This window comes from Pongo abelii, chromosome 2 (genome assembly GCF_028885655.2).
Source record: "Pongo abelii isolate AG06213 chromosome 2, NHGRI_mPonAbe1-v2.0_pri, whole genome shotgun sequence".
NCBI lineage: Eukaryota > Metazoa > Chordata > Mammalia > Primates > Hominidae > Pongo > Pongo abelii.
The window spans coordinates 99,144,044-99,168,514 of NC_085928.1; the positions used below are offsets into that span (position 1 = coordinate 99,144,044).

The 24,471-nt window shown below is 39.5% G+C and overlaps 2 long non-coding RNA genes across 2 annotated transcripts in view; one reads left to right on the plus strand and one right to left on the minus strand.

The window, feature by feature from the left end:
• The window catches only part of LOC134761011 (uncharacterized), a 231,232-nt gene that overhangs the window by 84,223 nt on the left and 122,538 nt on the right, over nt 1-24,471 (plus strand). The window lies entirely within an intron of this gene.
• Nucleotides 11,762-22,531, minus strand: LOC112132576 (uncharacterized). Its single transcript, XR_002914332.3, has 3 exons — nt 22,288-22,531; nt 14,157-14,266; nt 11,762-11,880 (listed from the first exon to the last, which is right to left on the minus strand). It is a non-coding gene; the product is annotated as an uncharacterized LOC112132576 (long non-coding RNA).

Below are 24,471 nucleotides of genomic sequence, written 5' to 3' on the forward strand. Positions count from 1 at the left end.
AACAGATATTCATAGAGATTAAAGAGTACTCAAAACACTGACCTAGTCAATGTGAGAGTAAGGTTTAAATCCACAGACAACACTGTTTACATGCATTACGATTCTCCACACTGGAACTCCTCTCCTATCAGAAATATCTGACTTGCGAAAGGAAACTGTAAGAATCAATAAGACCTAACACAGAACATCAGACTGTAGGCTTGGGAGAAATGTTAGAATCCGCCCTTCAACTTACATATAAATTCTCTACAGTAATGTTCCCTAAAGTGTGTTCCAGGGACCACTAGTTTCACCGAATATTAACAGGCAGGTACACATAGAGTTCCACAGCCAAGTAAGTTTGAAAAATGCTGGCTTAAACTTTGCTGAGTTAATTTCTTAGCAGCAGGACTTCTCAGTGCTGTTGATGAACATGATCAGGCATGAGGTGACCCACCACAGGTACAGTGCATACCATATGTCTCATGTTTAATTGGCTATGGAACTGTTTGCTCCCAGAGTATTTCTTGATTTTGTAAGGCTGTAGAATAAGATTTGGGAAGCCCCAACCTACAATATGCTTTGGAAGGCAGGATCCAGGCTGTGGGTGAAGATCTCCAGTCTTAGCACACTTCCTGCTCTCCAGGAAGCCCAAGCTGTGAGCAGATATGCCTGCCTGCTTGGAAGTTCTGTGTGTTGAGTGGAAACCTCCTCCTCAATAGCTTCCTGCCACTGCTACTTATTCTTTCCTGGGCAAGATTGAGGGTAAGTCTAGTAAGTCCCTCTTTCACATGCAGGCTCCTTGAAGATGAGAAGGCAAGCACTCTATTCCTTCCTAAGACTTGTTTATCCAGGACTCAACTCTCCAGGCCTTCCAGCCTTTGCTCAGTGCTATTGTCATCCCCTTTCATCTGGATTATTGCAGTAGCCTCATAGCTGGCCTTTGATATTTTGACTCCTCTAATGCCCATGGCAGCCAAAGCAGAAAATATAAATAATCCTATCTTGTCCCTACTTAAAACACTTCAGTGGTTCTTCACTGAATTTGGATTGAAACCCAACTCTCTAAATTGGCCTAATGCCCTGCGACATCCTCCTCCTCCCTACCTGAAAATTTAACAGTGCCTTTTCTTCACGAAGCTCCAGCTACACTCTCCTCTCCATTCCCAACTGGCTCTTTCCCACCTCCAGGCCTCTGTCCTTGCTGTTCCCTCTTCCTGAGATGCTCTTCCTCCACTTACTGAGAGGCTGCCTCCCACTGACCTCTTAGATCTTAAACTGTCACCTTCTCAGAGGCCTTCCCAGACAACAAATCTCTCTTAGGGTTCCTATTACCCCCTGCCTCAGCACTCTGCCCTTTCCCTTATTATACAGCCCATGCTTCCTAATTCTATGCTTGTGTGAGAATTGGTTTCATACCTGTATCCCCTGGTCAAAAGTAAAATCTATTGCATATCCAATAAAGACCCTTATGCCTTGCATATAGCCTGCTCTCAAAATTTCGGGATGAATGGACAATTGTTCATCTCCAGACCCCTCACATCCTTCACCTCCACCTTCTCAACTGCTAGTTCCTGGAACTTACACACACAATAGATGTGCTCTGCTTCATGAAGTTATTATCTCCTATGCCCTGGATACCATATCTCGATTCACACCAGAGACTAAATTACCTTTTCCAGTGGCTGCCTCCTACCTTGGGCTCACATTAGACTAACATTAAGTCTTCAAACACTGCCAGCTGTTTCCACATGTGCTCCCCTACGGTATGACTTGCCTGGGCTAAAAATATGCTACAAATTCTGAGGCCTCAGCACAGATCCTCTGTCTTAACATCTGTTGAATACTTCTCTTTTTTTCAAGCATGAAGTCATCTCATTCTTATCGTAGTCACTGATATCTTGCAAGGAGCTAGGGTGAGGAGTGAAGACTAAGTCCTGTGACTCAGACCCGCAGTGGCTTCCCACTAGATTGGCACTATCCTTTGGTGATAGCGCATCCTTCAGTTGAAGGGCTAATGGTGGCACTTCAGGTGCTATGTCACCCAGTGAAAGGTGCACTATTTGGGGAGCCCGTCCACCTGAACTGACACTGAAGGTAGCCCTGTTTGAGCAGAGAAATCAATCCCTCTATTCTCACAAGTACTTTTATTCCCCCGATTTGGGATCCCATATCTCTTTTTCTTCTCCTCATCTTTGGAGGCACATACCCTTCTATGTTGTGGACCTGTCTGAGCTAAGTAAATTTTCTTCTTCCACATAGTCATTTTGAAATTTAAAATGCTCTCTGGCTGGCCAGGCACGGTGGCTCACACCTGCAATCCCAGCACTTTGGGTTACCGAGGCAGGTGGATCACTTGAGGTCAGGAGTTCGAGACCAGTCTGGCCAACATGGTGAAACCCCATCTCTACTAAAACAAAAAATTAGCTGGATGTGGTGACAGATGCCTGTAATCCCAGCTACTCAGAAGGCTGAGGCAGGAGAATCGCTTGAACCTGGGAGGTGGAGGTTGCAGTGAGCTGAGATCACACCAGTGAACTCCAACCTGGGTGACAGAGCAAGACTCTGTCTCAAACATACATACATACATAAAAAATGCTCTCTGTTTTCACCTTCAGTGTTTACTGTAGAGATTGAATTAAGCTTAAGAGGAGGAATATAATGTAATGATTAAGGATTAATAATTAAAATCATGGTCTTTAGATGCAGATGGAATTGGGTTATAATCCTGGCTTCATCAATCACTAGATGTCACCTCAGGAAAGTTGTTAAGGGCCCTCAGAATACTCACAAAATGGACAATTCAAATGCACCTTCCAGAATGTAGCAAGAATCTAATTGGCACTATGGCTGCCATGGGTAAAAGGGGGCTGGAGTTGCCATTTCTTCTTATTGTTTAGTCTCTGTCATGTTTTTCTTCCATATCCAGTTGCTCCAAAGGTGGGGATTAGCAAACTTTTTCTGTGGAGATCTAGAGAGCAAAGATTTTAGGCCTCATGGGCTGTATAGTCTGTGTTGAAACCACTCGACTCTGCCATTGTAGTGCAAAGACATCCACAAACAACATAGAAACAAATGAGCATGTCTGTGTTTCAGGAAAAAAAAAAAAAAAAAAAAAAACCCTTAATTTACAAAAGCAGGCTGCAGGCTGAATTTGGCTTGCAGATTGTAGTTTGCCAACCCCTGTCACAGACTTCATTTGTAGGTGACTGTTTGATGGCTTTGGAAACTCTGAGCCCCTGGCTTCCACACAGCTTGGCTTCTGGCCTGAAGGATAGGCAGGAATCTGTGCCACTGTGATCATGTAAGTTTTAGTTTTGCCAGATGAATCTCTGTGCTATTTGTGGGAAACTCTGCAGGTCATCCAGGAAGAATGACCTCAGTCAGCCACGAAAATCTCTCTCCTTGGGAAATGTCTTGGTGGTGACAAAATCAGTTTGTACAAAGAGGAAAAGATACTTGTCCAATCCATGGAAATGACAAAGCTAAGTTCCTGCATCAAATGCCACATTAGAAAAGATTCTAACAAGTAGAAATCTGTGAAGAGGGAGTAATCAAATGTAGCCTGATGGGTTTCCTGGCTGGCTCTAAATTCTCTTTATTAACTAGGATTGCATTTGGCTGCTTGTAGCTAAAATCTGACTGTAGTGGCTGAATCAAATAGATTTAATATTGGTAACATAATAGAAAGTCTTTCAAAGACCGTGGTTCCTCCTAGCTCCCTGTCCTGTAATCCTTCCAGTGTCTCTCTTGACTTCACAGCCACAAGATGGCTGCTCTGAGTCCAGGCATTGGATGTAAACTTTAGGCTAGAACAAGAAAAAAATGATAAGCAACAAAGTCCTCTCCAGAGTCATCTGTCCCAGGAGCCTTTCACAGTGGACTTTGCACTTGCATTTCATTGGCCAGATTAGAGTCATATGACTACTCTGAGCTTCAGGGGAGTCTGGGGAATTGAATTTCTTTCACTGGACACACTGATACCTCAAACAAATCTGGAGTTCTCTTACTGAGAAAAAAAGGAGAGTGGATTTTGAGGGAGGCAATAGCAAGTTCTGTCACATTATCCAAAATGGCAAGTGTGCACTGCACAGTGGTTGAAAACAGGACTCTAAAATTGGACTGACTCGGCCAGGGTTCCTCATTTCTGAAGGAGAATCATATAACCTCTCTCAGGGTTGTTATTAGAATTGGATAAAATAATCCATGTAAAGTGCCAGACATTAACAGACGTCGTTATTGTTTACTATTGCTACTATTCTTCCTCCCTGCCCCTTGGAAACAGCATTTTTTTAAAGTAAATTCAATTTCTTTGAAGTATATAAATAAGAGAATGCTTGGAAGGTTTGAATAATTCTGTTTGGCAGATTCCCAAGAGGGTCTTTGAACTAGGTTCTGAAAAATGAGTAGGAATTTGCCAGGCAAAAAAGAGGGAACCAGGAAGGGCATTCCAGGAAAAAGGAACAGCAAATGCAAAAGCGTGGCGTCAAAAAAGAGCATTTGGCCTCATCACATCACCTAGTAGTGATTCTTTCTAACTGCAGAGATATCAGCGGAATGTTTCCAAGGGTCTAAGGAACATGACTAGAGATTAAGAGGCAACTGCAGTGGCTCCATTATCAAGCACAAGCTCTTTGTAAAGTGTTTATGTTCGTTAAATGGAAACAACCAGAAATGTACAGCTGCCTGTTCAGAAACTGTTGGACTACATTTTATTCTGCACTTGCTATCCCTGTCCTGGACTCAGCACTTTACATTCACTAGCATGTGCACCATTCTGGTAACTTTATGAAGTAATTGTTATAATCCCCATTTCATGTGCGAGCTAACTGGAGTTCAGGCAGGTTAAACAAGACGTTCACTCAAGTTCACCCAAGCAAGGGCCAGAGCTCTTAATGGTGAATCTGTCATCTCTCCAGGCAAGCCATCTACCTCCTCCATTATCATCTTTATTGGGTTTTTTTTGTTTTTTTTTCAAGATGGAGTCTCGCTCTGTCACACAGGCCGGAGTGCAGTGGCGCAATCTTGGCTCACTGCAAACTCTGCCTCCCAGGTTCAAGCGATTCTCCTGCCTCAGCCTCCTGAGTAGCTAGGATTACAGGCATGCACCACCACACCCAGCTAATTTTGTATTTTTAGTAGAGATGGGGTTTCACCATGTTGGCCAGGCTGGCCTCGAACTCCTGACCTCAGGTGATCTGCCTGCCTCAGCCTCCCAAATCGTTGGGATTACAAGTGTGAGCCACTGCACCCAGCCTCCATCACCATCTTTAGATCATCTTTATGTAGGAGACTGTAGCAACGTTCCTCAAGGCTTAGAATCTTAGGGCTGGAAGAGATTAGAGCTGTGCATTCCAATATGGCAACTACTGGCCACATGTGACTATTAAGCCTTTGAAATGTAGCCATACAAATGTAGCCTTGAAATGTATGGCTAGTGCAACTGATGAATTGAATTTTAAATTTTATTTAATATTAATTAATTTTAATTTAAAAATTAATACTAAATTAGATATTGGAAAGCTTTAAGTATGTTTGGAATAACTTGGGTATGGAGATATATCTTTTTGCCTGTAAATTTTATGAAATCTAAATACAGATCAAATATGTCTGATGAAAACTTAGCATCTGAATTGAGAGGTACTTTAAGAGTAAGACACACTCTGGATTCAAAGATGGTCAAAAATAATGTATAATATGTCACTAATAAATTTTATATTGATTATATGTTGAAATGGTAGTATTTTAGGTATACTGGATTTAATAGAACATATTTTTACACTTAATTTTACCTGTTTTTACATTTTAAAATGTGACTACTAGAGAATTTAAAATTACTTATATAACTCACATTATATTTCTACTGAATTATACTGCTATAGAGAACACGTCTTCCTTTTCAGATGGGAAAAGCTGGCTTCTCTCTGTTTTGAAGAGAAGTTGATTACTGGATGGGGACAGATCCCATTCACACTTTTGTCTCAAATGGCACAAACTTGGACAAGTCACCACGTTTCCATGGATCAAGTTCTAAAAAACTGTAAAACTGTGAAACTACTACAAGAAAACATTGCAGAAACTCTCTAGGCCATTGCTATGGGCCAAAAAATTCTTGAGCAATACCCTACAAACACAGGCAACCAATGCAAAAATGAACAAACGGGATCACATCAAGTTAAAAAGCTTCTGCACTTCTGCATAACAAAGGAAACAAAAAGCAGAGTGAAGAGACAACCCGCAAAATGGGAGAAAATATTTGCAAACTACTCATCTGACAAGGGATTAATAACCAGAATATATGAGAAGCTCAACAACTCTATAGTAAAAAATCTAATAATTCAATTTAAAAAGGGAAAAGATGTTTGAATAGACATTTCTCAAGACATAAGTAGCCAATAGGCACATGAAAAGATGCTCAATGTCATTGATCATCAGAGAAAGGCAAATCAAAACTACAAAGAGACACCATCTCACCCCAGTTAAAATGGCTTATATCCAAAAGTCAGGCAATAACAAATGCTGATGAGGATGTGGAGAAAAGGGAACCCTCATACACTGTTGGTGGGAATGTAAATTAGTACAACCACTATACACCATGGAATACTATGCAGCCATAAAAAATGATGAGTTCACGTCCTTTGTAGGGACATGGATGAAATTGGAAATCATCATTCTCAGTAAACTATCGCAAGAACAAAAAACCAAACACCGCATATTCTCACTCATAGGTGGGAATTGAACAATGAGAACACATGGACACAGGAAGGGGAACATCACACTCTGGGGACTGTTGTGGGGTGGGGGGAGGGGGGAGGGATAGCATTGGGAGATATACCTAATGCTAGATGACGAGTTGGTGGGTGCAGCGCACCAGCATGGCACATGTATACATATGTAACTTACCTGCACATTGCGCACATGTACCATAAAACCTAAAGTATAATAATAATAATAATAATAATAATAATAATAAAAGAAAAAAAAAAAAAAAGAGAAGAGTTTGGAGGTTCCTCAAAAAACTAAAAACAGAGCTACCATATTATTCAGCAATCCTACTGCTGGATATGTACCCAAAAGAAAGGAAATCAGTGTATTGAAGAGATATCTGTATCCCACGTTTGTTGCAGTACTGTTGGCAATAGCCAAGATTTAGAAGCAACCTAAGTGTCCATCAACAGATGAATGGAAAAAGAAAATGTGGTGCTTATACACAATGGAGTACTATTCAGCCATAATAAAGGAATGAGATCTTGTCATTTGCAACAACATGGATGGAACTGGAGGTCATTATGCTAAGTGAAATAAGCCCAGCATAGAAAGACAAACATTGCTTATTCTCATTTATTTGTGGGATCTAAACATCACAACAATTGAATTCATGGAGACAGAGGGTAGAAGGATGGTTACCAGAGGCTGGGAAGGGTGGTGGGAGGATGCCAGGGAGATGGAGATGGTTAATGGGTACAAAAAAAAATAGAATAAGATCTAGTATTTGATAGCACAACAGGGTGACTATAGCCAATAATAATTTAATTGTACATTTTCAAATAACTAAAAGAGTATAATTGGATTGATGGTAACACAAAGGATAAATGCTTGAGAGGATTGATATCCCATTTTACATAATATGATTATTGTGCATTGTGTGCCCATAACAAAACACCTCATGTACCCCATAAATATACACAGCTACTATGTACCCACAAAAATTAAAATATAGAAATTATTATTAAAAACCCCAAAAACAAGGTAAACTTCTTTTACATTCCAGGTTCCTATGATCCTATTGAAATCTCCAGAATTTCAAATACATTAATTATCATAGTTTAATATCAAGAGGAAAACTGGAGTTTTTTTTTCAGATGGAGTCTCGCTCTGTTGCCCAGGCTGGAGTGCAATGGTGTGATCTCGGCTCACTGCAACCCCTACCTCCTGAGTTCAAGCGATTCTCCTGCCTCAGCCTCCTGAGTAGCTGGAATTACAGGCACATGCCACCATGCCTGGCTAATTTTTGTATTTTTAGTAGAGATAGAGTTTCACCACGTTGGAAAACTGGAGTTTTACATCTAATATAGGAAACTATCTGGTAATGAGTTATGCTTCTGCAATGGTATTTTAGACTTGATTCAAAAGCATAACAAATTAATAGTTATCCTTACTAGATAATGTGTAGTATATGTGTGTGGTTATATATAAATATATATATATGCACTAACACACACACACATATATACATACACACATACACATACATGTATACACACACACGCAAGTTACTATTCTTATTTCAATATTTCAGACAGGAAAACTGATTAAATAACTCATCCAAAGTCACTTTGCTAGTAGTAAAGGGTAGAGCTGGGACTCATGTTGTAGTCTGCGTGATCCCAATGTCTGCACAAATATCCACTTCCCTATAATATCAGTGCCTATGGCCAGACCCTTCAGAGTGCCCTCTCCTTTTAGTCATCAGCTGTAAACCCAGGAGCCACAACTGAGTCTGTGCTGAAATGGGAAGGAGTTCGGAGTCTGGGTGCCCCGAAATCTAAAAAGGTTCAGGGAACTTTGAGGTGAGAGGTTATGAATTAGCCTCCTAGACCAAAGGGAGTGCTGCCCATTTGTTAATTTGATTTTGTTTAGGTTACTGAGCCATGATTCATCCTTAATTGCATTGTTTCAAATGACTAAATAGTCTAAGTATTAACCGACTGCTGAGTGGTTGCCCAGCTTTGGTTTAAGTGGGACATCTTCAGCTTAGGAGTCATTAAAATCAAAACACTGTTGGGCTTCCAGTGGGGTATTGGGTCATCTGCCCACTGAAAGATGGTCCTGGTGCCTGGTGGAACTCCAGAAAATGGAGAATGTACCCCTTCTGTCCCTGTTGCCTGTGTGGGAACTGGACCTCCCACTTCATGTGGGGTTGAAAGTTCCCATAGATGGAATGCCAGAGGACAGACTAATCTGATTCAATAGATAGACCTTCCTCCTGACTGTGGACCTTAGCAACGCACTCCACCAGAAAGGTTTTGAAAAAATTTTTCTTTTTTGAAACGGAGTTTCGTTCTTGTTGCCCAGGCTGGATTGCAGTGGTGCGATCATGGCTCACTGCAGCCTCTGCCTCCCGGGTTCAAGTGATTCTTCTGCTTCAGCCTCCCAAGTAGCTGGGATTACAGGTGTGTGCCACCACGCCCAGCTAATTTTTTTTTTTTTTTTTTTTTTTTTTTTTAAAGTAGAGACAGGGTTTCATCATGTTGGCCAGGCTGGTCTCGAACTCCTGACCTCAGGTGATCCACCCACCACGCCCAGTCTGAAGTCGGATAATGCATAGGAAGACTTCCAGATTAAAATTATTATTCTCAGAACATGTTCTACTGGGCCTCAGATTCCTTTTCAATCAAATGGGAGTAATGTCAGCTCTACCCTTTACTCCACTGAGTGAGCAGAGAAAATGACATGATCTCTTATATTAAGCTTTGGAAACATTTTTCAAACAGCTTATCAAAATGTAAAATATTGTTGGTTGAATATAAATCTTTTTCAGCACATTTGTGGGTGTCATGAGTCTTTGACTATGAAATCTATTTATGTTTAATTCCATACTACATTCCCAGCCCTATATTTTAAACTAGTAATTCTGAAGTATCCCGGCAGCTTGCCAAAGACTGTCAGGAGCTGAGAAAGGATGTGAACTTGGGCTTCATTCATGGTTACGTTTCTAAAACATACAGGTTGGAAGTGAAAGAGGCTGTCATGGTAATGACTATATCAGGGCGATGGGCAAGTTTGGTTTGAACCATGGTTTGAGGGTATGACACACTCCACATGCTAGATTGATGTTTCTCACATTTTAGCATTCATAAAACTACCTGGAAAAGCTTGTTGAAATACAGATTCCTGGGTCTGATGCTTGGAGACTCTGATTCAGGGGGTCTGGGATGAAACCAGAGACAGGGCATTTCTAACCCAGTCCTAGTTGATGCTGATGCTGCTGGTCCACAGTCCATAGTTTGGGTAGAGCTGTTCTAGGTGAATCCTCTGTAGGACTGCAGCTACTAGGATTGGTCTAACCAGTCCCAGACCCTTCATCTACCAGGACAGCTGGCTAATGCCCCCAAGGAACTCTGTCATTTCAGGAACTGCCAAGCCAAACTGCTCCCCTTTCCATTCATTCTGAGAGAGTGAATGGCTCCGGGAGTAATCTCCCTGTCTCAGAACACTCTTATGACCACACATAAATTTACTTTAAAATAAGCAAGGTGTGAACATGTAAGAATCCACTTAACATGAAGACTGACAGATTTCAGAATAATGTCCTTGTACCACAAATACCCCCACCCCAGGATGGATTGCAGAGGGCTTAGAAAAGAAAGCCTGGATGGATATCCACATCTGTGAGTGAGACAGAGAGACAGGCTCAATCACTCTATCTTCCTCAGAGCCTCTCTCTGCTCTTTGGGAAAGGGGAGTGAACAACGGAACTGTGAAAAGAGCCCTTTTGACTCTTTCCACATACTAAGCTCCTGAATCAGGCTGGTGTACTTCAGACATAGCAACACTCTTTAAGGCGGAACGTCTGGACAGGGCAAGAAAGGGATCGGCCACATGGACTGGTGGCCTGCTCCAGATGTCTCAAAGGAATAATGACATTCCCTCGTACAACATCAGAATCATCTGAGCATGCTACAAAATGTGTTTAATTTTGAATCTGAATATAGGTTAAAATGTCCATGATTTAAGTCTACAGCAGGAAGACCTGACACTGAGGGACTATGGCAATAAAAATTCCTAAGGAGGACACTGACTTGGAGGAGACATTTGCAGTAAATTACAACCATGTTAGGAACATCAGGCTCATAGTTGGTGGAGCATTTGGCTGGGGGTTGTATTAATTTAGCTAAATACCAATATGCATATCTAAGTTCATTCACTCTCCAGATTAGCACAGTATTGTAACAGCCTAATATAGCATTAGCCTAATTTGATATGCAAGTATTAACATGAAAGGGGACTCCTTTCGTGACAAGGTATTATTTCTACAGCAATTTAATATTTTATTGGTCTGAGACAATCCAGCGCCAATTTGCTTCCCTCCCCAAATACAGCCTAATAAACATGGGCTTCTTTGTTGTAGCTGTGGTTTAAGGACAGCCACAGTACGGATAGGGCATGAAGTTTTATTCCCCCGCTCCCCACATCAAACCTCTGTGTCTTCCTCACCATCAGAGGCCCATTGTCATTGTTGATGGTCTGTTTGCATACCTTTCTTTCTTGCCTAAGGGAAGTCAGATGGGATATTTAAGATCCTCCCCAACTTCCAGATTCTAGGATTGAAAACAGAGCAATAATGTGCCTGCTGTATCCCAAGACGGGAGATGACTTCACCCTTCCAGAGTCCCTGGAATCCCCATGGAACTGGGCTTCCATCTTATTTAAATGGAAAAGTACAGCCATGACTAAAAAGGAAAATGTCGGTCAGGGTCATGTTGGTTTCAAGGCGCTAGGAAAAAGATAAAGGTCGGCATATTTTTCTCAGAACAGAAGCCTGCTGACCTATTCCCCCAGAGCAAGATCTCTTGTCCTCCTGGCCCCTACTGAAGAACAGTGCGGGTCTGAGACTGAGAGAGAGACCTTGCTGGCCTGGAACACAAGAGATGGCTGCCACTGCTGCCCCAGCTTCCCCTCCCACAGGGGCATGTGCCCAACCTCCTCTTTCTAGAGCCCCTGATCCTGACCTTGGTCAAGCCCTCCTTACCTCTTGCAGTAGACTTTAAATTGAATTTCCTTGTCTCCAGTGTTTCTCCTGCTAATCCAGCTTCCACCCTGCTGCACAATAATCATTTAATAGAACAGTTCTGAATAGGACACTCCTCTGCTTCAAAGATTTCCATGGCTCCCCATTGCCTAGAGAATAAAATTCAAATTCTTGTAGTTCTTAACGTCCTGGCTATGTTTGCAGCTCCCTCTTCCACCTCCGTCCTCCCTCCAAGACTCACTATTTTCTTCTGCTGCTTCAGCAAATCCAGGATTCCAAATGTACCATGACCTTCTCCATCTCAGGGCCTTTGCTCATCTGGGTTCCTGCTGCAGGGAATTCTGTCCCTTGTGCCTTTTGGACCACTATTCAACCTTTAAAGCCAAGTTCTGATTCCCTCCTTTCCAGAACATTTTCCCCACTCCACCTTAGTCTATTTTTGTTACTATAACAGAATAAGACTCACACAGAGTAAGACTGTGTAATTTCTAAAAAAAAAAAAAAAAGGCTTATTTCATTCATGGTTCTGGAGGTTGGGAAGTACAAGATCTGGTAGCCATCTGGTGAGGGCCTCAAGCTGCTTCAACTCATGGCAGAAAGCAGAATAAAGGAGAAGCTCTGTCTCTCATGAGAACAAATCCATTCCCAGGAAAACTAACCCAGCCTCTCAAGAAATCCATCTTAAAAACCTAATCACCGGCTGGGCTTGGTGGTTCATGCCTGTAATTCCAGTACTTTGGGAGGCCAAGGTGGGCGGATCACGAGGTCAAGAGAGCAAGACCATCCTGGCCAACATGGTGAAACCCTGTCTCTACTAAAAATACAAATACAGGCATGGTGGCATGCACCTGTAGTCTCAGTTACTTGGGAGGCTGAGGCCGGAGAATTGCCCGAACCCGGGAGGCAGAGGTTGCAGTGAGCCGAGATCGCACCACTGCACTCCAGCCTGGAGACAGAGAGAGACTCCATCGCAAAAAAAACAAAAAACAAAAAACAAAAAACAAACCAAAACAAAAAAACCTAATCACCTCTTAAAGGTACCACCTCCCAACAGCACTACATTGGTGATCAAATTTCAACATGAGTTTTGGCAGGGACAAACCACATCCAAACCTACTTAGAATTAGTCACTTTTGGACCCCTATATTTGGTCTTCTAGTCTATTTAGTTAAGTGCCTTATTGGCTTCCCCAGTAGACTCTGCAGTCTTAAAGGAAGGGCTTGGTCTAGGCCACTAATTTTCTATAATCTGCAATCTTTTATATCCTTATATCTTTGAAAAAGTATCTATTATTTCTAAATGAAAATCTTGCCTATGTAGACTCATAGGACGCGTGAGTCAGAGGGATGTTATCAACTATTGGTGAGGGCAAGTCATTGCATCCGGGCCTATATCCCGCTCTGTAGCTAAGGCAGACAATGATCATCAATCATGGTGCTCTTTCCAACGACCCCAGATGTAACTTTCTGATCCTTCCAACCCGGTGCTCCCAGCAGCAACCATTAATCAATCAGAGTTGATATTTACTTGCCATCCCCTATCTAGTTTCTTAGCCCTTATTTTCCAATTTCCTCCTGCCTCTCCTTTATGGTTGGTATTGCACAGAAGTCTTACTGGAAGCCCTAAAGGAAGTTCATGCTGTAAAAGTTGAAATTTTTGTCTATTCTTTTAAAAGCCTCCAGCAGTGAGGTAGGTCACAGTTTGGGCAGAAATCTGAGATGTTCTTCTTTTGGGAAGATTCACCCAGCTCTCCTTTAACTCAAAGGAAACTCAGTGCAAAGTCTAGTTCAGCCAATTAGCTGCACTGGTTGGTTAAAGCTAAAAGAAGATGATCAGTGTTCATGTTTAACTTTATAATATTGATATAGAACCCATAAATGCCACCTCAGTTCTTCAACATTGAAGAATAGGCAATAAAGTTTTCTCCTTTGAAATGAAACTACTATATTTCTAATAAAGAAAGGAGCCACATTTAGGAGAATTTTACAAAAACATTTCTTATCTTTTCCAACAAGTCTCTCTCCATTTGAGGAAAAGTCGGGTGATATTAAGGAACCCACTGATACTTCCACAGGTGTGTTCATCCACCCAAGGCAGGGCCACCAACAGGACTAGATACACTCACTGGCCTGTGGCCTCTGAAATTCGTCCTGAAGCCAAACTCTTTTTAGGCAACATGACATGATCAAGGCCAAAAACAGGCATTCCCCCCAAGTAGCGGTTTTAATTACTTCGTGTGGTACCAGAATAGAAAATTCTAGAGAATTCTTTCCCTTTACTTCAGTAAACTTAGCAACAATGAATTTAAACTAAAGGGAATCACATTTTGACTGTACTCGGTGGATAAACTTCCACATTTATATTTACTGACACCCATTCAGAGCCAGATGTGGTTGTCTATCCTGGAGTTATAGCAGTGATTTACCTTGGAGAAAGCCTGGTCCATGGAGAACTTCCATCCACTACATGAATGCATGCTGCAAATGACATTCACATTCATGATTTCCAGAAAAGGACAAAGAAGTATCACTTACGCTGTGCAAGCAAACAAAACAATAACACTGGTCAAACATTATTTCCCATTGATGTGAGTATTCGAATTCCTCTAAACGTGCCCCAGCTTGGCTCCTCCTCTCATCCCTTCCCTTGATAACTCCTGTCCACCTGTAAGAGTTCTTGCACTTACTGCCATGTTCGAGTGTCACCCTCTGTTACCTTCTGCCTCCCAAACCTGATGAGTGAGCCCTCTGCATCCCTGTACTGCCCTCTTATTTCCAAACTCCCCTTCAACACTGACAATGCATAGGAAGATTTCCAGATTAAAATTATTATTCTCAGAACATGTTCTACTGGGCCTCAGATTCCTTTTCTATCAAATGTCCTTCAAACTGTCCCTATCCTATTGATTATTGTTACCTCTCTCACCAACATATTGCTGGAACATTACAATTGTTGAAGAAATGCTTATTGAGGGAATGCGTTTAATGAAGCTGTTAATATTTAGAGAAACCTTTCTTTAAAAGAAGAAAAATGGCTGAGTTGAAAATCACTGAACTATCACTCAATTCCATTTTCCTGTTAAAGATGGACAGACAGCACAACACACACACACACACGCAACAGTTCTTTCCGTGAAGTTTCTTTAGAACTTTATGACTCTCATTCTGTTGACTGTGGTCAGAATTATGTTTTCATCTTATGCAATTTATCTAGTCTTCTGTACCAGGCTGTGTATTCTTCAAGGCCAAGGACTGAGCATTTCATTTCACCCACAGCACCCTCTCAAGTAGAATTACCATGTGTCTTCTTGCTACAGAGTTCTCTCTTTTCTCTCTCTCTCTCTCTCTCTGGATCTCACTTAAAAAAAAACACAACAAATAAAACGTGAGCCTTCAATACTTTGGCTGGGTTAGTTGACTATGTGGTGCCAAGGAAATGGCTTGGTGGTTTTTTAGTTTGGTTTGTCCTTTGTTCTCTGAATTTAGCATCATGCAAAGGCAGAGTATAGCCTAAAGGTGTATTTAAAATGTCGTCCTGTTTCTGAGCTTACTCAGACAGGCAATAGAAAATGGCATTCTTGATAATTAATGCCCTTACAGAAATTCAGCACAGGCTAGCAACTGTAAACAATAAGTTATTAGTCAGGGGAAGTGCTTGCAACATGAGCATGGAAATTCCCATGGATCTTCATAGGGCATGAAAGGGAAGATTCAAGATGCTCTGGATAATTTCGTTACTGTGTTTGCTTGATCGTTTTATACTTAAGCAGACTGTTCATTACCATCATCTCAACCTCTTCTGCTAGCTTAAATTCCTCTTAATTCATTTATAAAACAAAATTAGAATGTTGACTGCAACCTATAAAGTAAGCCCACATCTTTGTTTAATTATAGATTCTATATAAACTATTTTAGCATTACTGAAGGTATATAAAGAAGGAATAAAAGAAGATTATTATTCTGCTAAAATGCCAGCTAAAACCAAACAACAATTTTTTAATGTGCATTTATATCATGGCAAGAGACTGTTTAAAATCCCCAAACTCCTGAAGCTGTTTGAGAATTATGCCATTGCACTGCAGAAAAAAAAAAAAAAAAAAGACAAAACTGGTTGAACATGAGACATGAGTAGTTGAAATATGGTTTAATTTTTTTTCTTCTGATTCTTTTTCCCCCCTTTGGAAACTGATAAAAGATTTTCTATTTTTAAAAAAATCGACCTCATTTTTAGTTTATTTTCTAAAAGTGGAGATGTCTTTACATATGTTCAAAAGTATGTGTGTCAAACCTTTGGAGGACTTCTCAGAATGAAGAAATCTACAATGCATATCTTACCAAATTGTTTGGGGATTTTCCACTTTTATGTGTTTGGGCATTTTTCCCTCTTAAACATCAAAACCTAATAATCGTGGCAGAAGGTTAAATATTTTCCATACTTTGTTTTTGAAATTTGTTCCTTTCAAAGAATGAACATATGGGGGAAAGAAATCTACACACCCAATCTATTATGATGGCTACCTCTGGGGTTAGGGAGTAGAACCACAAAGTGGGGGCAATGAGGGGGCTCTCACTTCTTTCACCATTTTATTTACAATGAAAATGTATCTATGTGCCGCTTGTACAATTTTCATAGCTACTTAAAGAAAAAAAATCATATTTAGAGAAAAAATATCAATTTGGATAATTGTAAATGTTTTATGGTATCCCAAGTGTGAAGATTACACATAGGATTGCAAAGAGAAAGAAACAGGGAGGAACTGCTGTTTGCTTGGCTGGTAGTATCCACTCTTTAAAGCATTTCTGTACAGAAAGAGAAATAAAAGAATTGATACTTTGATTAGTTATATGAAGATGACATTGAATTCATTTTCTCTAATGCCACTTTGCTTTAACTTAATATCCCTTTAAAAAATCCATGCCCTCATGACATCATCAGTTCATGCACTATTTCTTGGGGCATTAAAATAGAAACTTAAAGTTTACATGTAACAACCGAATTCAAGAGAGTACCTTATTTAAATTTCCAAATCTCTTAGGGGCTAGGAATGAAATGTAATGCTAATTTAATTTAGTAATTTGTTCTCTTTCCACCAAAACACACTATCATTGCTTGTGAAAGCCTCAATCTCACCCCCATCCCCAACTTTCTTTTTCCATCAGGCTGGGATGGAATTACAGGCTGATTTGAAGCACAAAGTCCAGTTGCATCCCAGACCCTTGTCTCTAAACATCCAGTGCCACAGGATGTTTCATGACCACAGCATGTCCATCATTTACTTTCTAAATGCAGGGATGAAGGTTGAATGGGTGGAGCTTTTTAGTCTTCAATGATTTAAAACTATGCACACACAATGCAAGCGGCTGGCAGGAGTCCTTTGTAAGAGCGTGTGTGTGTGTGTGTGTGTGTGTGCGCGCGTTGGAGAAAGAGTTGTATCAAATGAGTGGTTTCCTGTTCAGAGCAGGACATAAGTTTCACTCCATGAAAGGAAACATAATTAATTCCACTTCCATCCGCACATCAAGAGGATGATGAGTAACTCACCTCCTACCAGCCCTGGCTGCAAGGGAGAGGTAGCCCAAGGGAAGTGACCCTTTACTGGGCCTGTGCTGGTCTCTGGCTGGCCAGGGAAAGCACACACCTCCACACTCCCAGACCCCTCCACGTCCCCCTGGAGCCTGTCAATGTTTGAGTTCTGTCCTTTTTCCACTCTTGGGAGGACAACAATGTGTCTCCAGGTCCTGCAGTCTGGGTTTGATTAAATAATTATAAACTCCCAGCAGCAGGTCTATCATTTATGTCCTGAAACATGCCAGCATGTGTCTTTTGTGGCCATGCCAGCCAATCATAAAGCCACTCTCCTTATTGTCACTAAGAACACAGTGGTTCAATGTTTCTGCTTGTTCCTGGATTTTGGCTATAGAATGTTGCCCAGCAGTTTGCTGCTGGTGCCAACATCACTACAGAACTTCATAATAAATCCTTTCTATATTTATTCAGTCCACTGTTCTGACACTGAAATTCCCTTTTATGAGCATATGATCAGAGGCTTCCATTTTCCACTTCTAACTCCGGGCGATTATATATTCTAACAGAAAAGACCTCAAGGCTTGTTGTCCATACATGCAGCATGGCATGGGGACTGCCAGCTGGCTGGGGGAAAGTAGGAGATTGGAAGTGCGTGAGAGCTGACCTTTTACCCCACGCAAAGGAAGCACAGAGATGATCTCTTTAATCCATTTGGTTAAAATGTTTAAAATTTTCCACTTCCTCCACAACTAAAGCCCAAAATAAAGTTGCCAAAGCAAGGCAGTAATATTTCATAGTAACATGCCATCTCCTACAAAAGGGCAAGGGGAGAAGGGGGAGGTAGGGATACCATTTAATTGAGTTCAAGAAACTTTTAAAGAAATGTTTTTCATTCTTGCCTTAATTGAGTCACAAGTGATCTCTAAATGGCCCCAATGTTAAGTATATCATATCAACCAAAAGTAGGAAAGCGACTGAAATACCTGAATGGGAAGCCTTTTTCTATCTTTTATGTATATGAAAAATCTCACAATAATTCACATGGCCAGAATGACCTTCCACTAATGACTATTTAAGAAGAGGTCTCTAGAAATTATGATGTGTAAAAATTTAGCAATGAAACACAGCTATGTTTTGGAAAGAGAAATATGTGTTCTCTTTTCTTTTGCATAGTTCTGTACAGGTTCAGAAAAATATGAGTATACATGGCCTATATGTGTTTTCATTTGTGAAAAATGATCAAAGCCACTCATTTATTGAAAGGAATACAATACACAAAAAGAGATAACAAGGCTTAGTGAAAATAAACTGCGTAAACTGGAGGAAGAGTACTAGAATAACAAAATAAAACCCATCAGTCGCTCATTTTTCATCACTGTCTTTCGTTTGCATTTACATTTCCTGAAATGCCATGGCATCGTATCAGTCTGCAGATGAAATGTGAATCTCCAAAGAAGAGTTACTTTATACAAAGGTGGAATCGGTTGAAGGTTGCGTGTTTTGTTTTTACTGCATCCTTTAAAAGGATCATTAAAATGTTTCCACTCAATGCAGAAAACAATAATTATCATTGCAGGAAAGGCTTCAGATATTACATTTCGTTTTTAAGAAAGTGGGTTTTAGAATAAATATTAAATATATTTAAAATATATACAGTTTGACATTATTTTTCAAAATAAAAATATATTTTCAAAAACTATAAGTTGAGTTTTTGTTGCTTCCTTTTTAAGATTTGAGAACTAACTTCTTTCAGTATTATAATTCCTGGTGACATCACATTTACCCCAACAGTATTCAAATTATATATGTATTTTTGAATATGAAGTTATTCAAATAAATTATTTTCAAATGTATCAACTTAAAACTATACTATTATTCTAGTGAGACTAACTTAAGTTGGAGAAAAGTTATTAATAAAGACATTTCAGTATGAAATGTGTAGTAATATACTGTGACTACACATTTCTTTGGGTGAATATTACTGGAGAAAATAGTTAGAAAAAAGAAAAAGTTTAAAATAGACCAAGTAGTCAAGAAGATAGAGAAATACAGTTTTTGCCCTCCTTTAGCTTTATATAGGAACTACTTATGCTTGTAAACATGAGAAAGACAAAGAATTCTTAGAGACTGAATGTTTCAAATGTAGAACTTTTAGACATTTGTGAGAAAAGCTGGTTTCTTAAAAAAAAGTGCTTTTGACAAACAGTGCTTAAACAGAAATGCAGCCGTGTACAGCACTGTTTTTAGTTAAAAAATTTCAATGTGCCAACCAAAAAGCGATGTATGTAATCAGTAACTGGCCACTAGGGGGCCTTCCTATTGGTCCATTCTCATAAAGGATAGTAATTAATAATAAACTTCAAAGATGTACTCCAATATTTTCTGTCATACACATAGAAATAGCTGATTAGGAAGTGACAAGAGTCTGGTTATCCTATCATCTGGTTATTTAGATAGTATAAAACTATTGATTAATTTTTTGCTTCTTCACTGAACAGACTTTTTAAAAATAATCAACTGCTGTTATTTTGGGGTTTGTTTTTAGTTCAATAATGGTTGTTTTATCTGCTTCTCATAATATTCTTTTGTTTTATTGATTTTCCCCAGAGATGAAAATAAGGAACTTAATTTAATCCAACCAGTACATTGATTCATTCTGTTTACTCGGATTAACCTAAACAGATATGCCAGCTTGTCAGAGCCTATGTTCCTCATCTCTTTTGACAACTCTCCAAACTGTGGTCGTGTTGAGATCCAGTGGCACCATGGTGTGGTGTTCAATAAGCAAACCTTTGTTGAGCATTTACTATATACTGGATGCTGTGCTTGGTGCTGGGCTGCAGGTGGAAACCAACTTGGTGTCATGGCCCTCACAGAGACGGCAAGGAACAAGATGAGAAAGGAAAGGGGTTTTGAGGAGGTTCCATTTGAACAGAATCCTGAGTGGTACAAGGGAGAAAGCCATGTGAGTGTGACAGTCCAGAAGGTGGGATTTGGGATTTATTATTAGGAGGCCCGGGGTCAGGTCCCAACTCCTTTACTCACCAGCTGAGTATGAACTTGGGGACTTCGTGGACACTCTCTGACTTTGCTGTCTCACCAGGAATGTTAACAGTCTGGCTCCATTCTCTGCAATTGTGCCTGCACCTCCTCCCTCACCAGATTTTGGGAGGATCAAATGAAGTGAGTGATTTGAGATTACAAATGATTTTTATTGAGTGAATTTTCAACTAGAAAACTTTGATAAACAAGATGCCTTCTTGTCCCCAAGTTTTAAAATATTTAATAATCAATAGCATGAAAAATGTTCCAATACATTAAGTTAATATTGTTTTTGAAAAATATCGTTTTTAATATGAATACATATATGCATAAGAGGGTTAGCCAAAGACATAATCCAAGATAGATATTTCTGGTTAAATTATGAATATTTTCATTTTTTCCTTTTTGCTTTTTGTACTTTCTGATTTTCTGCAGTGGCCATGAAATGTTTCACAATAAAATAATATTATACTAATTAAACAAAATCATAAAGAAAAAAGATATTGATAGAGTGGGTGGAAAAATTCCATTTTCAACCAACATAAAATTTCTCTTTGTAGATGTTTTGTTAAATATTCGTGTGGAGAGATTTTCATCAAAATCTTTAGATAATTTTCAAATCCCCGCAAAAACCATTAACATCAAACTTTTTAAAACTTAAATTGAATTTTCCTTTTATAGTCTAAATCTCTTTCACCTGTTTGTTAAATTCCAAAAAGGAAATGTATTTCAAAAATGAAAATTATTTTTCAATGTAATTATACATCTATGTTAACTTCTATGTTTAAACGTGTTCCTTTAAGATTTTTTTTAAAAATAAGTGACTCCTTCAAATGCCTCTGCCTTTGCATTTGCTGTGCATTAGGGTGACTTTCTGCTAATTTATACCACCTTTCAGAGTACATTGGAACAAGATGCATTTGAAAAATGCCCCAACATTATCCTTTCCACGGCACTATGATTTTATGCATTTCCACCTTGCTTTCATAAACTATGCAACATTGACCTATCTGCTGATTTTTTTCTCAATTCTCTTGGTGATAAGAAATTTGTTATACCTCCTTTTTTCGTTTTGCTTACTTTTAGGAACGCAAGTCCTGAATTAATAAGTTTTGGTTGTTAAAAATACAAAGGTCAGATGAAGTTCCAAGTCTATCCTCTCCTAGAGGCTGCCGTCAGTGCGTTGGATAGCATTCCTGTTGTTGCTGCTTTTCTAATACATCTGCATCCAGAGACACAGACCTAAAGAAACACATAGTTTGGGGTTGCTTCTCTTTTAAACAACATAATCTGAATCATATGGAGAAAGTATTGTTCCACACTTTCTTTTCCTCAAGATCTCTTGGAGATCTATCTGCATCAAGATGCATAGATCCACATCGTTTAAAAATAATCTGTTTCGAAGATGTATCCTCAGCCCTCTTTGGATGCCTAACGTTTGTAAGGAACTTAACTATTAAGTGATCCAAATGTGTGATTTCAAGTCAGTTCAGAATATGCTAGACCCCTACTTTAAGCCTAGCACTGTAGATCCTGAGAGGAATGAGGTTATTACCCCTGCTCTGGAAGAGAATGTCAGATATTTCTTGAAAGGGGGAAGGAGGTAATAAATTCAAGGACTATTAACTCTTCTGCTGTATCATACATTTAATGTTTTAGAAATAAGCTGTTCCACTTTAAGAACAAAATAATTTAAACTCTAGGCACCAAGATCTAGAAGCTAGAAGCAACCTCGGGAAATCATCTTTGTCTATCTTCTACCTTTAGACATTTAACTCAGGATGGAAAATTGAGTCACAGGGAAAATGAACACTCAATTGAAACTGCATACATGCCCAGAAAGAATCTAATGCTGCCTCAGAATCTGTTATGCTGATGTAGCTATTTCATTCCTCGGCATGTGTTTGGTATCTTGAATTTTCTTTATTATTTAACTAAGGAGGTGTCTCCTCATGTTTTCAAATAAAAGGCTTGATCAGTTTACTAACCTGTAACAGGGAGGTGGCCAGCGAGTTTGTGGAAATACCTGTTAAGAGGTAGAAGCTTTTTCTTTGAGAGGCCAGGCAGGGCAGATGTTTGCACAGTTCTGAGACCAGCCTCATCAATGATGCCGCTAAATACTGCCACAGTTTTAGGGATGGCGAAGAGGAACCCCCACTCATTCCTTTGTACCCATCTTCTCTTCATACCGGTGCTCACATTTCTCTGAACTCTGTGCCTGGGTTTCTAAGATTGCCAAAAGGGTCAAACTGTGGTGGTATGTTTGGTGTTCTAAATTGGTTTCGTAGGAACAGGATAGGATACACGTAGGATTCCAGGTGAGGCAGAAGATGCAGAGCAGAGCTAAACTCAGACAGCGAAAACCAGCCTATAAGAAGCAGGCAATCTTCTCTGTGCAGCTACAGCTCTACCGGCCCTAGGTCCCAGCAGACAGGCAAGAGCCTGCACTGCAGGGTACAAGCCAGGTCGATCTATCAGAAACCCTTATCCTGTCTCCAATGAACACCGAGCTTTCACAGAACAATTGTTGGAATGTAAGGAGAAAGAGTTTTCTCTCTGAGACAAGGAAGGTAATTTAAAAAATATATTGAACTATCAGAGATGTAGAGAAATAATATTTGATAATGCAACGTTTGACTCAAAACACCCAAAGTACCTAAGCTTAAGCAGGACATTTGTGTCTTAAATAAGTTTATTTTAGATACAAGAAAATGAGTTTAAAAAACCACACAAGATATATCAGAAACTAATTATTAACATCACAGAAAGATCTGCCATGGCTAGCTTTAACATAAAATATCCCAATGATGCACTTGTATTTTTATTTATTTATTCTTAAACCATGCCCTTTTTTGCTTGTTTTTAGGAAAAAAATTGTTTTTGGATTCTTGAATCATAAAATATTAGAGCTTCATGTTCATGTAGCTGAATTTTCCCAGGTAATGTCACAGACATGTGAAAAGACATCTTAATAGTGCTAGGAATTTTAAATGGTTTGTTAAAACACACATCAACTAATAAAAATAAGGCAGAATCCATCTATGACTGAGAAAATTGCCTGTAAATTCAATTTGTTTTGTTTTGTTTTAATTTGGACTTTTTAATAAGCAAGCAATATTTTAGGTCAATGCGATTCGATTTGTAGGCATAGATGTATTTTCCTCCTACACCACAGACATGGGAAATACTAATAAAAACCATACTGTGGAGCTTGCCAAGGTGATCTTCTTTATTATGGCCCTGATTTCTGAGTGCAGAAATCACATAGATATATTCCTAGCCTCTAGACAAAGTGTACATTACATGTCTTATCAAAATCAAATACTCTAATCTAGTAACAACAGTATTTTTCATTTTAATTGATAAACAGATGGTATTTATGAATAATTTTATGCAAATAGAGTGTCACTGAAATTTTTCTCAATGGAAAAAACAATTCTCTGAGCCAGAAAACTTTTACCAAAATAATGTCAGATAACTTTGTTAGAAACTACGGCCATTCTTTCTGATATTACTATGGTTTGAATGTGTCCCCCAAAATTCATGTGTTGGAAACTTAATCCCTAATGTAACAGTGCTGAGAGGTGAGACCACTAAGAGGTGATTAGGTCATGAGGGCTCTGTCTTTGTGAATAAATTAATGTCATTTTCATGGGAGTGGGTTAATTATTGTGGGAGTAAGCTCCTGATCAAAGGATGAGTTTCGCCCCTTCTCTCTCACCCTCTCTTTGCCCATCTGCCATGGGATGACACGGCAAGAAGGCCTTCATCAGATAAGGCCCCTTGATCTTGGACTTCTCAGCCTCCAGAACCATGAGCCAAGTACATTTATTTTCTTTATAAATTACCCAGTCTCAGGTATTCTGTTATAGCAGCAGATTAAGACAGATATCAACAAAAAAATCAAAGATATACCAAAATGCCAGTTTGATTTTTTTAACATCTCTTGCTTTCTGTGTAATGCACCATAAATTTCTTATTTATAAAATATGTTCTTGAAGCAATTTAGAGATTAATTCGAAGCAATTGAGAATTTAATCCATCTCACTTTTAGGGGAGGTAAGGTTAGATTAATTTACTCCACTAAATTCAGTAAAGGGCTCCTTTCATTTGGGTTCAGTTTATCTCCTTCCAGTTCCTAGTTGTGAAATCTGGAGTTTGTGAGGCAGGGT